We start from the raw sequence: 11,039 nt of genomic DNA, 5'->3' as shown, positions 1-11,039 counted from the left end.
TCAATTCGCAGAACAGGATTTGGTCTGGGGAATGATTGGCTGAATTCTCAATGAGGTTGTAGGGCATAGCGACTTTTATTGCAGGAAGTTGGGTTCACGTGAACCAGAGCAACCGTTGCCAAGTAGTCAGTAATGAAGAGGAGAACTTGGTAGATCTGAAAGAAATCTTTGGAGCTCCGGAGTAGCTTGGAGTCCATCATATGGATCATTAAAATGTCACGGACAGTTATAGAAATAATCAGTAAAACTAATACAGGGCTGCCTTTGTCTCTGGAGGGCTGAGATTCAAGCGGATGGAAGGTATGATCCACCCACTTAAATCCCTGATTAGATAATAGCTGGGATACAATGTGCAGTTCTAAGCACCACATTTCTGGAAGGATATATTAGTCCTGGAGAGAGCACAATGTAGATTTACCAAAATGGTACCTCGATCCCTTCGATTATATTCCAAGAAGAAATTACACAAGATAGATCTGTAGTCTCTGAGATAAAAACAGAAACTGCTCAGCAAGTTAGGCAGCATCTGTGAAAAGAGAAACAGTTAACTTTTCAAGTCTGAGTTAAGGAATTTCTTTAACTTGGCAGTATACCGGTGACTGTTTGATCACCCAAACCTCCACTAAAGTTTAGACTTAATCCAACTTGCAATTAATTAGCAAGGACAATGAGAATTTTGAAGCTAAGTTTGGACCAGATATTCTGACTCCTGCACATCCCGGGAATATGACTCTGACTTCTAACAGTGCACACAGTATTTGGCCAGTGACTAACTCAATACTGTTGGCTGGTGTGTTAAACACCATTAAAGCAATCCCCATGATTTGATTTTGGAAATTAAAGAATAAATATTTGCAGGAGTTGATAAGTGAGATTGCTCTGTTGTTACAGTACGATAGAATCAAAGTTGTTAGGTCCTTAAACATTGATTCCAGGATCCCAGCCCAAAAAATATCCTGAGCTCATTCTTAACAAGTTCAGTAATTAAATCACTATGTTACTGTAATACTAAAAATGGTAAATGTAATTGCGAGGAAGATGAACTAATACTGTGGAAATACGTTATTATTTCAGATACGTTCCATTACTCAGAACTAAAACAACACAAACAAAAACTCATATTCAATCTAAATGAGTAAAAGGTAATTCTGTGAGGATCATCATCTGGGATGTGGCTCAAGGCCCGCCCTTTCTGACCATCCCTTTGCTTCCACAGATGCTGCCTGACCCGCTGAGTTCCTCCAGCAACTTTTTTTCCCTCCTTTGAATAAGCTTTTTGTCATCTGCCAATAACTCCTTATGTGGCTCTCTGTCTATTCTGATTTTTTATTCATTCACAGCGCATGGACATCATCAACAATGCCAACATTTGTTCTCTTTTGCTCAATGTTGCTTGAATATAGGAGACATTTAAGAGGCAGCCATATCAATGGGTCTGAGATCAAATAAGGGCCAGACCAGATAGGCAAATTTCCTTCCCTGCAGGTCCCGAATGGATGAGGTATGTTTTTGAACAAACCAGTAGTTTCATGATTACTGTTATTGAGACTAGCTTTTCCTTTAAATTCCATATTTCTTTCTTTCTTGATTGTAACTTACTCAGCTGCCATGGTCGGACTTGAATTCATACTTCTGGATCAATAATCCAGTTATTTGGCTACTGGTAACAACCACTACAATACTCTACCCAATATTATATTGCTACACCTCTGCAGTCCTATGGAAAATCTTTGAGAGGTTTATCTATCTTAAAAATGCCACAGGTTTTTGTTGCAGTTAAGTGACAGAGCAACTGTTTGCACAGTGAGTTATCACACAAACTAGTGTGATAGACAGCTTATGCTGGAAGGATACTTGATGGTCAGCATGCACCTGGTGGGCCAAAGAGCCTAATTTTGTGCTGTATGACTCCATAGAACCATCGAACAGTACAGCACAAAACAGGCCCTTCGGCCCACAATGTTGTGCCGACCTTTAAACCTCGCCTAAGACTATCTAACCCCTTCCTCCCACATATCCCTCTATTTTAAATTCCTCCATATGCTTATCTAGCAATCTCTTGAATTTGACCAATGTACCTGCCTCTACCACCGCCCCAGGCAGCGCATTCCATGCCCCAACCACTCTCTGGGTAAAAAAAAACCTTCCTCTGATATCTCCCTTGAACTTCCCACCCATTACTTTAAAGCCATGCCCTCTTGTATTGAGCATTGGTGCCCTGGGAAAGAGATGCTGGCTGTCAACTCTATCTATTCCTCTTAATATTTTGTACACCTCTATCATGTCTCCTCTCATCCTCCTTCTCTCCAAAGAGTAGAGCCCTAGCTCCCTTAGTCTCTCCTCATAATCCATACACTGTGAAGAAGGTTCCAGCTTCTTGTTTGTATTGAGTAAGTTGAGCTCCACTTACCAGCTGAAATGCAGAAATTGATCAAGCTATTCAATTACTTCTGCTCGGACGGTGGGTGGCTGCTCTTGGCTGGAATAATCACCACAATTGTTTTTGCTTAGCTACACCCCTGACAAGCTGTGGTCTGTTGTACACCATTGGCAGCTTAACAACAGTGTGAATCCCTTGTCATTGCTGCAGGGCAGTGTGAAGCATGGTTCAGATATTATTCACATGGAGCCCATTATGCAAGGTTGCTGTACAGTTGCCAGCTCTAGCTGTTGACTTCAGACGTGAATAATAATTTGGACAAAGGCTGTAGATGCTGGAAATCTGAAATAATAACACAAAATATTGGAACTGCTCATTGTCAACAGATCAGAAAGAAATGATACTGTTTCAACCTACTACATCAAGGCGGCTTGGATGTGATTCTCCCCAAACCCCCAAAGCCTCAGCCAAAGCCTTAATACCTCGGCCAAAGCTTTCGGGAGTGGAGAGAGAGAGAAAATTTGTTTTACGGAGAAGTGCTGGATCTAGCTCTCGACTCACTTAACTTCTTTTCTGCTTCCTAATGATTTTTTTTAACAACTAAATGTCCGCCTAAGCCCTGCAGTGTGGGACTAAAATTACACCCAGACCATCCTGGTTGGTTGTCCTCCAGTCAGTTGAATTTTAGCACGTTGACTGCTTTTATTTCTGATATTAGCCTACAAATTATCAAGTTTATCAAACCTATTTCTGCATCCTGTTATGATGGGATTTACATTGCACTATGTAGTTTGTACCAAAGAATAGCAGTCATGTTTAGCAACCTAGAGATTGTGTTTCTGGTGCTATTTTAACACCAACGTGTTGAAAATCACACTTAAAACATTAATACTCAGGAGGAAAAATCAGAGTCACAGTTTTGGTAGTATCAACTGACACAAATTATGTGATTATTCTAAAAAATAGAATCCTAGTGAAAGTGGATCAGTAGTATTTTTTTCCCACAGCTATGATAGTCAGGTAGACACATTTAAAGTGCTTATTTTGAATATCAGTTTGTAGCTAATCTCAACAATCAACATTAGTCCAAGGTAGAATTAGAGGTTTTCAGGTCAATTCTCTGACTCTACCTCGGACTATATTTCCCCCAACTTGCACTAATATTGCTATGTTTATTTTTGTTTATTTTGTCGTGTGAGTTATGTATAACTTATGTTAATTTAAGTTTATGTTAACTTACATTTGTCATGTTTATAATGTACTGTTCTGCTGCTGCAAAAAGCCAACTTTTATGGCATTTATACTCTGGGTGTGTATGCCTGTGACAATAAACTTGAACTTGATGTAGCCAGTTAGGCAATTCAGGACAGATCTTCTGAGGTTGGTGACATTGATCGAAGGCTACAGAATGGATTCCTTCCAGAGACCTGAGAGTGTCCAGAGATTCCCTTGCTGAGCACTAGCCAGCTGTCTGAGCCTGTATTTACATGCACATAAATCAGGAGGAAACAGGAATAGGCTTGACAATGAAAGTTCTGCTTATCAATTTGTTTTTCACTGTTAACGTTTGCTCATGCAGAGGTGCTGTTTGCCTGAGGTTTGTGCATCTCACCCACAGAACTGTAACCATGACAAGGATTCTGCACCTTCAGGAGTGAATGAAGGGAATGAAAGCAACATTTTCCAGTCACTTCTGAATATTTGCCTCTTAATCTTCAGCTTATTGTTTCAACATTTTGTGCACTGTATCCCATAGACAGCAATACTAAAAACAAATAGCTTGTTGAGAAAAACTGAGTAATATTGATACATAATCACTGAGTTTACAAGGATGAGAAGTGATTCCGTTGAGAAGGACCGATGGGGTGGATGCCAAGAAGCTCTTTCCTCCATCTTGGACAATCTAGAACATGGTGTGGGGGGATGGGGGGGGATGGGATGGGGGGGGATGGGGGGTTGGGGGGGATGTGGGGGGGAGGGTGGGTATAGACTCTGGATGGAGTGTGAAGTTAGGAAAAAATTCTTTATTTGAGTTTCTGGAATTCTGTGCCACAGAACCCTGCTGAAGTTTTGTGATTGAAAACAATAGATATTTGAATTCAAAGGGAATGGTGAGATAGAGGGATCTGGCAGGAAAGTGGATGAGGTATATTATTGAATGGCATGCAAGCTTGAAGGTCTGTACGATGTACTCATGTAACCAATGTATGAATAAGATGTGCAAACATCAAGATTGTGCAGCTTTGATGCATTGCAGTATGAATCCTAATTTATCAAAGCTACTGATTGACTGTGGACACAAACCTTGCCATTCCCGATTAAAATTTTATTGGTTCACTGAATTAGCTTCTAACCTGGGTAGAATGAAGACGTGTCCACAAATTAGATATTCTTTTCAGTCTAATAGGATGGAAAATTGACCTTTCCCAGAGTAAAAAAGTGATAGCAACTATTTCTAGGTTGCTTTATGTCATGCTGGAATTTCAACTGCACTTCTGGATATCAAGGGAAAATAAGATGATGTCACTCCCGTCGTAATGATCCATTTGGGGCATTGTGGAGGAGCTTGGAATACATTGTCCCAGGAGCACCAGTTGTTGGTCAGCCCAGGAACAACCCAGTCCTCCCAACGCTGCAATGGGTGGAATGCATCAGGTCGATCCCATCCTTCCTGTAGTCAGTCTACACCCACTCCTCACATTGCCAATGTTGCTGTCCTGATCCGGCACCTCTGCGATTGCCTCAACCCCACCCTCCAGTATGATTCAGACTTTGTATAGCATCTCCAGTTGTTTCTTTGTGCACAAACCAGCAGGTGAAGATTGTTCAGGCAATTACATTGTCGGCAATTACATTGTCTGCAATTCCCTCACCATCTTTTTCATAATGTCGCCACTGTACTGAGTTCTGTTTTCAGTCAAGCTGCATGTATGAAGTTTGTAAGCGCTGGAGCATGATAGGTATCAAACCTGTCCCTTGTATTGTTTACAGTTATGAATGAGTTATATTTTACACTTGGCACTAGATCAATGGAAAGAGAAAATTCGGTTGTTTTCTTCCATTTTTCTCCATCCATCAGTTTTTATTGTTGGAGAAAATGAATGCTGTAACCTTGCCCTGTTACGCAAAGTATCAGCTGCCTTCTGCAATTTGCGCTGGTCCATTGGGGTTCAACTTTACATCACTTGGTCAGGGTCTTAAGAGTTGGGGAAGAGTGGAGAGATCTTTTCTCTGCATCAGGGTTCTTGACGTTGATTCCGGATGTCAGAGGTGGAAAAATGTTTTGTTTGCCAACTCTGACAGCCAAAACTTTAAACAAAAAATCTTGTCCAAAAATAAACAAATGAGGAAGGAATGCTGCAGAGCACACAAACAATTATTTAAAGGAAATTTCTCCACCACTCAGAATATGGAAACTGGGAAGTGTGTGATACTTAATTACGTGAATGAACTCAGTTTTTGAATCCTACCATGTTTGGAATTCTTCTAATTTTGAGAGTTGCAATATTTAATTCTGTTTCCTTAAAATTTCATATTTTCTGTTCAAAACTGTACATCAACTTTGTGAAACAGATCTAAATTCAGTAATGGGTTTCCTCCCGTGCACTTGGACAATGTTTCTGGTCTGTCCACTTGCCGAACAGCTGATTATAACAGGGAGGTGAGGGACTGAATGTGATGCCAGTGATTCACCTCACAAAGTGGAGGCGGAGGGGAGACCTGATAGAAGTTTATAAAATTATGAGAGGCATAGATAGAGTAGACAGCCGGTATCTTTCTCCACAGGTTCGAAATGTCTAATACTAGAGGGCATGCATTTATGGTGAGAAGGGGAACGTTCAAAGGAAACGTGCAGGGTAATTTTTGTTTTAAACACAGAGAGTGGTGGGTGCCTGGAATGCGCTGCCAGGGGTGGTGATGGTGGAGGCAGATATGATAGAGGCATTTAAGAGGGTCTTAGGTAGGCACATGAATATGCAGAGAATGGAGGGATATGGATCATGGGCAGGCAGAAAGCATTTGTGTAATTTGGGATCATTAGCCTAATTAGTTCAGCACGACACTGTGGGCTGAAGGGCCTGTTCCTGTACTGTACTGTTCTATGCTCTAAAGCATGAGGAAATTTTAAGGAAACACAAGAGACTGCAGATGCTGGAATATGAAGCAACAAACAATCTGCTGGAGGGACTCAGCAGGTCGAGCAGCATCTGTGAGGGGAGGAGAAATTGCCAATATTTCAGGTCAAAATCCTGCTTCAGGAAATTTGAAGAGATGAGCATTCTCTTTTTTTCTTCGTTTTGCTGCTTCTATGTTGGTTATTGAACTGTATTGACCCTAAGACCCTAAGGACAGGTTATCCGATGTCCCTGAAAGTCCTAAGGAGTACAGAAAACCTAAATAAGAAATGTTATAAGAGTGAAAAACACTATGATTCTGGAGGGACTCAGCAGGCCAGGCAGCATCCGTGGAGAAAAGCAGACGGTCAACGTTTCAGGTCAGGACCCTTCAGCACTGAAGATAGGAAAAAGGGAAGCCCATTATATGGAAGGGAAAAGCAGAGCAGTGATAGGTGGACAAAAGAAGGGAGGCGGGGTGAGGACAGGGTGGTGATAGGTAGATGCAGGTAAGAGATGCAGGCAGCCACGGGGGAGGAGGGGAGAACAGACCCACCGAGAGATGGATCAAAGGCAGGGAAAGAAAAAAAAGGGAATAAAAAGAGCGATAGGCTAGGAAGTTGAAGAAGAGAAGAAGCATGGTGGGGGTTTCCTTAAAGTGGGAGAATTCAATGTTCAAGCCATTAGGCTGCAAAGTTCCAAGACGCGAAATGAGGTGCTGTTCCTCCAGTTTGCGCTTGGATTTCAGCGCAATGTGTTGACAGAAGGATGTGGTTGCACTGGAGAGAGTGCAGAGGAGATTCACCAGGATATTGCTTGGACTGGAGGACCTTAGCTAAGGGGGGAAGATTGGATAGGCTGAGCTTGTCTTCTCTGGAGTAAAGGAGGCTGAAGGGTGACCTGATAGAGGTATATAAGATGATAAGAGGCACAGATACTCTGAATCTTTTCCTTCAGTAAGGGTATCAAAGACGAGAGGGAATAGGTTTAAGGTGAGAGGATGGAGTTTTAAAGGGAATTTGAGAGGAATGTTTTTTTTGTGCACAGAGTGATTGATAACCAGAACTCACTGCCAGAGGCGGTGATGGAGTCAGATACAATCATTATGTTTAAGAGGCATTTAGACAGGGACTTAAATAGACAAGGCAGAGAAGATATGGACCTAATGCAGGAAAATGGGATTCGTGTAGTGGGCAAAAAGGTTGGCATGGATGTGGTGGGCCGAAAGGCCTGTTTCTATGCTATGTCTATTAAAGACCAAGTATCCGAATACTATGGTGCTGTGAAGGACGTTACTTAACTTTGTATTTAAGAACTTTTACTTTATATCTGAAACTACATCCAAAGGCAAAGGTCCTGTTCTCTGCTCATGGCCTTACTTAGATCTGTCAACAACACAATGTTCCCTCCAGAGGCAGTAGCACAGGCTAACTTTCCCATGGGTCCTGTGAATGATTGCCAGATTCTCCAGCACTGCTTCTGGCTAACTCCAAACAGAGAATGTTAATGTTAAGCAGGAAAGGAGAGCCAAGAGAGCTTGCATTTATAGAATGACTGTCACATCTTCCGGACGTTCCAGAGCGCTTTACGGCCAGAGCTGAGGTGGTCACTGTTGCAGGATATGAAACACGACGAAGGATTTACAAACAGTAAGATCCCACAAGGAGACCGGTAGAGCAAAGCAATAATCTCCTTGCTAATAACTCAGACTTTGACACATTTTTATGATGTGGAGCACTGAAGCTTTCTGTATTCTGACAATGGTATTTTGTTCTAATTAATTAGCAGTTCACCCAGTAGAACAGATTGCAAGGAAGGTACCTACTCCACACCACGGAGTGCTCTTTCTTATTCTCAGCTGCTGCTTTCCTTAATACCCCCTCCCATTTTCCTCCCTTTCCTTCTCCCCATTCAGCTCTGAGCAATAGGGCTGTGGATTATGAAACAATCTTTTATACCACAAACTGTTCCCTGCTGAGCTGCTGTATACAAACTGCAACTTCTTTCTGTTCATCAGATGGCAATATTTTTACAATACCAGTGCTTCACGTGCAAGATGTTCCTTCCCAAGTGAGAATACTAGCGAGGATGCAACCCCATCAATATTATAAATGTTTTGTTTTAAACGAGCATGCTGCTTTTCTTGAGCTCCTTGCCTGCACTGACTGACTAAGAAGTAATTTTTCTTGAAAAGTCAGTGAAATATCAGTGTCCAAACCAAATATTCACAAATTAAAAGGAGACAGCTTAAAATAAAAGCACATCTTTTATGAGCAATGATATTTTTCCAAAATCTGAATAGGGCAGTAGCAGGGGTTTTTGTGCCAGTGGATAAAAATATTATTGTTCTTTTCTCATATGACTTGCAGAAACCTTTGCAAATAAAGATTCAATTACATAACCATTACCATTCATCAGCAGTGAGCTGAGAGATGTTCTCAAAGACCCACAGCAACAATATTAGAGGAAAATCAGAGATAATGTTCTCCTTTGCTTGTTCTGGTGGTCACAGTTACAGGTAGATTTTTACCTCATTTTCCACTTATAGACAATAGACAATAGGAGCAGAAGTAGACCATTCGGCCCTTCGAGTCTGCGCCGCCATTTTGAGATCATGGCTGATCCTCAACAATCAATATCCTGTTCCTGCCTTGTCCCCATATCCCTTGATTCCTCTATCTATAAGAAACCTATCTAGCTCCTTCTTGAAAGTGCCCAGAGAATTGGCCTCCACTGCCCTCTGAGGCAGTGCATTCCACAAATTCACAACCCTCTGGGAGAAGAAGTTTTTCCTCACCTCTGTCCTAAATGGCCTAGCCCTTATTCTTAAATCATGCCCCCTGGTCCTGGACTTCCCCAACATCTGGAACATATTTCCTGTCTCTATCTTGTCCAATCCCTTAATAATCCTGTATGTTTCAATCAGATCCCCTCTCAATCTTCTCAATTCCAGCGTGTACAATCCCAGTCTCTCCAACCTCTCAGCATAAGTCAGTCCCAACATGCCCGGAATTAACCTCGTAAACCTATGCTGCACGCCCTCTATAGCCAGGATATCCTTCCTTAACCCTGGAGACCAAAACTGTACACAATACTCCAGGAGTGGTCTCACCAGGGCCCCGTACAAATGCAAAAGAATCTCTTTGCTTTTGTACTCAATTCCCCTTGTAATACAGGCCAACATTCCATTAGCCTTCATCACTGCCTGCTGCACTTGCTCATTTACTTTCAGTGACTGATGAACAAGGACTCCTAGATCCCTTTGTATTTCCCCCTTACCTAACTCCACACCATTCAGATAATAATCCGCCTTCCTGTTCCTGCTTCCAACGTGGATAACCTCACACTTATCCACATTAAACTTCATCTGCCAAGTATCTGCCCACTTACCCAACCTATCCAAATCACCTTGAATTCTCCTAACTTCCTCTACACATGTCGCACTGCCACCCAACTTTGTATCATCAGCAAACTTGCTAATGTTGTTCACAATGCCTTCATCTAAATCATCAACATAGATCGTAAACAGCTGCCGTCCCAGCACCGAGCCCTGTGGCACCCCACTAGTCACGGCCTGCCATTCTGAGAAACATCCATTCACCCCTACCCTTTGTTTCCTATCCGCCAACCAGTTTTCTATCCATGTTAATACCCGCCCCCCAATTCCATGAGTCCTAATTTTACCCACCAATCTCCTGTGCGGCACTTTATCAAATGCCTTCTGAAAGTCGAGGTATACAACATCCACTGAATCTCCCTCATCTATTTTCCTGGTTACATCCTCAAAAAACTCCAGTAGATTAGTCAAGCATGATTTGCCCTTAGTAAATCCATGTTGACTCGACCCAATCCTATCATTGCTATCCAAATATGCAGCTATTTCATCCTTAATAATGGACTCTAGCATCTTCCCCACCACAGATGTTAGGCTAACTGGACGATAGTTCCCTGTTTTCTCCCTCCCTCCTTTCTTAAAAAGTGGGATAGCATTAGCCATTCTCCAATCCTCAGGAACTGACCCCGAATCTAAGGAACATCGGAAAATGATCACCAATGCATCCACAATTTCTAGAGCCACCTCCTTTAGTACCCTGGGATGCAGACCATCTGGACCTGGCGATTTGTCAGTCTTCATCCTCATTAGTCTACCCATCACCATTTCTTTCCTAATGTCAATCCACTTCAGTTCCTCTGTCACCCTCTGCCTTTTGTCCATCCTTACTTCTGGGAGATTTCTTATGTCTTCCCCTGTGAAGACAGATCCAAAGTACTTATTAAATTCGACTGCCATCTCCCTGTTTCCCGTAATAATTTCACCCGATTCGGTCTTCAAGGGCCCAACATTGTTCCTAACTAACTTCTTTCCCTTCACATACCTAAAACAGCTTTTGCTATCCTCCTTAATATTCCTGGCTAGCTTGCCTTTGTACCTCATTTTTTCTTCCCGAATTACCTTTTTAGTTAAATTCTGCTGCACCTTAAAAATTTCCCAATCTTCTATCTTCCCACTCAGCTTGGCTCTGCCATACTTCTTCCTTTTTAAC

This window comes from Pristis pectinata, chromosome 25 (genome assembly GCF_009764475.1).
Source record: "Pristis pectinata isolate sPriPec2 chromosome 25, sPriPec2.1.pri, whole genome shotgun sequence".
Classification (NCBI taxonomy): domain Eukaryota; kingdom Metazoa; phylum Chordata; class Chondrichthyes; order Rhinopristiformes; family Pristidae; genus Pristis; species Pristis pectinata.
The sequence above is the reverse complement of the archived record's forward strand: the minus strand, read 5'-3'. Positions refer to the sequence as shown.